Source organism: Meles meles, chromosome 1, assembly GCF_922984935.1.
Source record: "Meles meles chromosome 1, mMelMel3.1 paternal haplotype, whole genome shotgun sequence".
In the NCBI taxonomy this organism is placed as follows: Eukaryota; Metazoa; Chordata; class Mammalia; order Carnivora; family Mustelidae; genus Meles; species Meles meles.
In genome coordinates this window covers 171,119,262-171,125,261 of record NC_060066.1, presented here as the reverse complement: position 1 = coordinate 171,125,261, position 6,000 = coordinate 171,119,262, and positions in this window count along the sequence as shown.

Sequence of the window (6,000 nt, the reverse complement as noted above, 5' to 3'; positions counted from 1 at the left end):
CATTCCCAGGCCTGTGGATCCCTTCATCCTTAAGGTCAGCAAAGGGGACTCATGTTTTGAATCTCTCCCGCCTCTTCTGTCACTGTATTTCTCTGACTGGGGAGTTAGTTGACTCTTCTGCTTTACTCTTGGGATTTGAAGGGCCCCTGTGATTAAATTGGGCTCACCTAGATCATCTTTTGGTTTTAAGGTCAATTGGCTAGCAACCTTAATTTCATCTGTAAAGTCCCATTTGCTAAGTCACATGTCTACAGGAATAACACCAGGGCACAAGGACCGCAGAGGGAAAAAAATCTGTCTACCATGGCCAGAGAATAGGAAGGAAAAGTACCTCAGACTAAAAGTAGAACTTCACACTAAGTGCTGCCTATGCTAGAGAATGGACAGTGTAGATGTGAGTCTATGTACTTATAATGGTACACCATTCATACTTATCTAAATGAAACTATCTAAAAAACATTGTACTCTAACCCTCATTAAAAACATATATAAGTAAAGATTTCAATTTGCTTAATGCAAACTTTAAAGATATTTGTTTTGATTAGTTAAAATGTTTTTCCTTTATTTCCTAAATTGCATGGGTATGGGTGCTTATTATAGGAAGTTTGAAAAGAAAACGGATGTTGGAAGAAACTGAAGAAAATATCATTCCTACCCTCTAACAAGCATTTTCTAGGAATGCCATTATATGGTCATTGTTTTCTCTTCCTTTTCTCTCCCTTAGAATCTATGTTTTTTTTTTTTAAGATTTTATTTATTTGACAGAGTGTGCATGCACAAGCAGGGGGAGCAACTGAGGGGAGAAGCAGGCTTCCTGCTAAGCAGAGAGCCTCATGTGGGCCTCAATCCCAGGGTCCTGGGGTCATGACCTGAGCTGAAGGCAGATGCTTAACTGAGCCACGCAGGTGCCCCAGAATCTGTGTTTAAATGTTCTTAAGATGTGCGGGAGAGGGCCTTGTCAAGAGAATGCTATGTCATCTTGAAAGAGCCAAGTGTTTCACAGAGATACTCAAAAGGGGGAAGGGAGGGTGCCTGGGTGGCTCAGTTGTTAAGCATCTTCAGGCTCAGGTCATGATTCAGCGGTCCTGGAATTGACTTCCGTGTGGGACTCCCTGCTCCGTGGGAAGCCTGCTTCTCCCTCTCCAACTCCCTCTCCTTGTGTTTCCTCTCTCACTGTGTCTCTCTCTCTGTCAAATAAATAAATAAAATCTTTTTTAAAAAAGAAGGAAGGGAAGGTTTTGTTGATATACGTTTACAGGTTGCTGGAGGCCTGGCCCTATAAATGAATTGGAGTGTGCCAGTGTTAGCCTCTGTTAGGATCAAGTTCCTTTGAATGTTGTTATCTATTTATCTTTGTATATATTATACAATTATTGTATGTAATATATACAAAGATATATTTTATGCAAAATTAAAAAGTCCATCTTTAAGTATTATGCTAGGTTACAGTTTTTAGGAGACAGATGGCATCTGCTTGGGTAGCAGCGACATTACAGTGTTTACATTTAAAAACCTGGTACATTAGTGAGAAGTTTAGTTTGAATACTATGATTTAAAGAATGGAAGAAATGTGGCTGACATCAGTGAAATAGACATATAACCACATTGATTATAGATAGAATCGATAGAAGCAGTTATTCTTCCTAAAAACCTACCCATATCAATAAATAGTAATTAGGTACTAGTTTCTATTAGACCAAATGATTCATATTTTAAAAACAGAAAATATTCAATTTATCTATAATATCCCAGCCCTTCTTTCAAGTCTTAAGATTTGAATGTCAAAACCATATTTTTGTTTCTAACATCTTCCAACTACAGAAAGACCAGGTATTAAATAATAATTATACGGTATTATGTACTAAGGATTTTAGGACATTTTTGTTTATATTTTGTTTATATGTTATAGCCTGATAACAACACTGTGAAGTAGACAAGTTGAGTGTTACTAGCCCTGTTTTACTGAGGAAATTGAGGCTTAGAGCTGAGCTATTAAATTAGAACGAGACCATGTGATGAGGTGGCAAGAGTGATTCATGGTTTCTTACTCTGTTGGACAGGATTGTTGCAAGAAAGGTCTCGGCTTAGCCTCTCTCTTACCACCTTGCCCATAAGCCATACTTAACCTAATCTTCTACAGTGCACACTGTAACAGGTCTTTTCTTGCAGTATGGAGAGGGCTACACTTGCAATGAGTAGCAGATTTAATTCAGAAGGGGTCCAAGCAGAAATACATTCCCAGTCTTTGGTACCAGCCTTATCTCATCTCTCAAAAAAGAAATCTGAGTCATTCCCTAATTCTCTCTTCCACTTGTACTTCTAAAGATTTTATTTATTTTTGAGAGTGAGAGCAGGAGCAGAGGGGGAGGGGACAGAGGGAGAAGCAGGCTCCCTGCTGAGCAGGGAACCCAATGCAGGATTTGATCCCAGAACCCTGGGATCATGACCTGAGCTGAAGGCAGATACTTAACTGACTGACCGATCCAGGTGCCCTGACATTCTGTCTCTTTACCACTTCTATTGGGGCTCCTCTACTAGATAATTCTATTGCTGCTGTCCTAAAGTAAGGCTTTTTGTCTAGAATATTGGAAAAATAACTAGTCTCTTCAGTCTATCACCTGTGTTGAGTTTTTCTTCCTTCCTCTCTAAACATCGGACACTGCTTTCCTGCTTAAGATCTTTGGCTCCTCACTCTAAGGAAAAAGCCCAAATGAATTCTGTCATATTCTAGTTGCAACTTTTACCCCATTGCAGCTCTTGCCATCTCCCACCAGACACAGCATGGATTTTCCATCTGGGGCTGCCCCTTGTCCAGCCAGCATACTTGCATATAAAGACTAAATTTCAGTGTCATTTTAACTGTAAACCATATCTTAATCTTGTAGGCATTTCATTCATATCTTGTTTGTTATCACTATTATTTATAATTTTGCCTATTTTCCTCTCTGAACTTTATGAATACTTTTTTTTAAGTTTTTTTTTTAAGATTTTATTTATTTATTTGAAAGACAGATCACAAGTAGGCAGAGAGGCAGACAGAGAAAGAGGAGGAAGCAGGCTCCCTGCTGAGCAGAGAGCCCGATGCAGGGCTGGATCCCAGGATCCTGAGACCATGACCTGAGCTGAAGGCAGAGGCTTTAACCCACTGAGCTACCCAGGCGCCCCTTTTTTTAAGTTCTTAATCACCCTGTACTCATCATGGCAAGTATACTCCTCAATCCCCATCACCTATTTCACATATCCCCCCACCCACTTCCCTGCTGGTAACCATGAGTTTGTTCTCTAGTTGAAAGTCTGTTTCTTAGTTTGTCTCTTTTTTCCCCCTTCACTCATTTGTGTTTTGTTTCTCAAATTTGAGTGAAATCATATGGTATTTGTCTTTCTTGGTTTTAGTTCACTTGGCATTATACTCCCTAGCATTACACACATCATTGCAGATGGCAAGATTTTTTTTTTTTTTTTTTTTTGGCTGAGTAATATCCACCACACACACACACACACACACACACACACACACACACACACACACTTCCTTATTCATTCATCAGTTGATGGACATTGATGGACATTTGGGCTCCTTCCATAATTTGGCTATTGGGTGCATGTATCCTTTGATTTAATGTTTCTGTTTTCTTTGAGTAAATATCCAGTAGTGTGATTGCTGGGTGATATGGTAATTCTATTTTGAACTTTTTCCGGAATCTTCATAGGGTTTTCCACAAGGGCTGCACCAATTTGCATTCCCACCAACAGTGCACGAGGCTTCCTTTTCCCCTACGTCCTTACCAGCACCTGTTGTTTCTTGTGTTGATTTTAGCTATTCTGACACGTGTGAAGTGATATCTCATTGTAGTTCTGATTTGCATTTCCCTGATGATGAGTGATGTTGAACATGCTATCTTGAGTCTGTTGGCCATCTGTATGTCTTCTTTGGAGAAATGTCTGTTCATGTCTTCTGCCCATTTTTTAACTGGATTATTTGTTTTTGGTTTTGGGGGGGGTGAGTTTTATTCTTTATGTATTCTAGATATCAACTTTTTTTTTAAGATTTTATTTATTTGACAGAGAGAGAGAGATCACAAGTAGGCAGAGAGGCCGGTGGGGAGGGGGAAGCAGGCTCCCCGCTGAGCAGAGAGCCCGATATGGGGCTCTATCTCAGGACCCTGAGATCATGACCTGAGCCGAAGTCAGAGCCTTAACCCACTGAGCTACCCAGGTGCCCCTGGGTATCAACTCTTCATCAGGTATGTCATTTGTAAATATCTTCTCCCATTCTGTAGGTTGCCTTTTAATTTTGTTGAGTGTTTCCTTCACGGTGGAGAAGCTTTTTATTTTGATGTAGTCCTAATGTTTAAGTTTTGCTTTTATTTCCCTTGTCCCTGTAACATATCTAGAAAAAAGTTGCTATGGCCAGTGTCAGAGAAAGTAGGGCCTGTGCTCTCTTCTGGCATTTTTATGGTTTCAGGTCTCACATTTAGGTCTTTAATCCATTTTGAGTTTATTTTTGTGTATAGTATAAGAAGATGGTCCAGTTTCTTTCTTTTGCACGTTGCTGTCCCAACACCGTTTGTTGAAGAGACAGTCTTTTTCCTGTTGGATGTTTTTTTCCTGCTTTGTGGAAGATTAATTGACCGTCTAATTGTCGGGTTTATTTCTGGATTTTCTATTCTGTTCCTCTGATCTATGTGTCTGTTTTCTTTTCTTTCTTTTTTTTTTTTTAAAGATTTTATTTATTTATTTGACAGACAGAGATCACAAGTAGGTAGAGAGAGAGAGAGGGAGGAGGAAGCAGGCTCCCCGCTGAGCAGAGAGCCTGATGTGGGGCTCGATCCCAGGACCCTGAGATCATGACCCGAGCCGAAGGCAGAGGCTTAAACCACTGAGCCACCCAGGTGCTCCTATGTGTCTGTTTTCTTATTCTTTATTAAAATTCAATTTATTTAACATATACTGTATTAGTTTTAGGGGTAGAATTCAGTGACTCATCAGTTGCATACAACAACTTCAGTTGCATACAACATACTGAGTGCCCTCCTTAATGCTTGTCTCTCAATTATCCCTTTCCCCATGCACTGCCCCTCCCTTCCAACAACTCTCAGTTTGTTTCCTAGATTTCAGTATCTCTTATGGTTTGCCTCCCTTTATATTTTCATCTTATTTTATTTTTCCTTCCCTTCCCCTGTGTTCATCTGTTTTGTTTTTTTTAATTCCACATGAATGAAGTCATCTGGCATTTTCTTTCTCTGCCTGACTTATTTCACTTAGCATAATACCCTCTGGTTCCATCCACGTTGTTGCAAATGGAAAGATTTCATTCTTTGATGAAATTTCAGTCATGATGGCTGAGTAATGTTCCATTGTATATATAGACCATATGTTTATCCATTCATCCATCAATGGATGTCTGGGCTCTTTCCATAGGTTGGCTATTGTGGATTTTGCTGCTATAAATGTTGAGTTATACGTGCCCTATAGAATCATTATGTTTGTATCCTTTGGTTAAATACCTCGTAGTGCAATTGCTAGATCATAGGGTAGATCTATTTTTAACTTTTTGAGGAACCTCCATAATGGCTGCACCAGTTTGCATTCTTATCAACAGTATGAGAGGGTTCCCCTTTCTCCACATCCTTGCTGACATCTGTCATTTCCTGAGTTAGTCATTTTAGCCATTCTGACTGATATGGGGTGGTAGCTCATTGTATGTGTGTTGTTTTTTTTTTTTTTTCCCCTATAGTGGTTTTGATTTTGTTTCCCTGATGCTGGGTAATATGGAGCATTTTTTCATGTGTCTGTTGGCCATTTGTATGTCATATTTGGAGAAATGTCTGTTTAGGCCTGCTCATATCTTGACTGGAATTTTTTGAGTTTTGGTTGTTAGCAATAAGTTGTTGATAAGTTCTTTATAGATTTCTGGATACTAGCCCTTTATTTGATAAGACATTTGCATATATCTTTTCCCATTCCGTAGGTTGCCTTTTATTTTTTTTAAAGATTTTA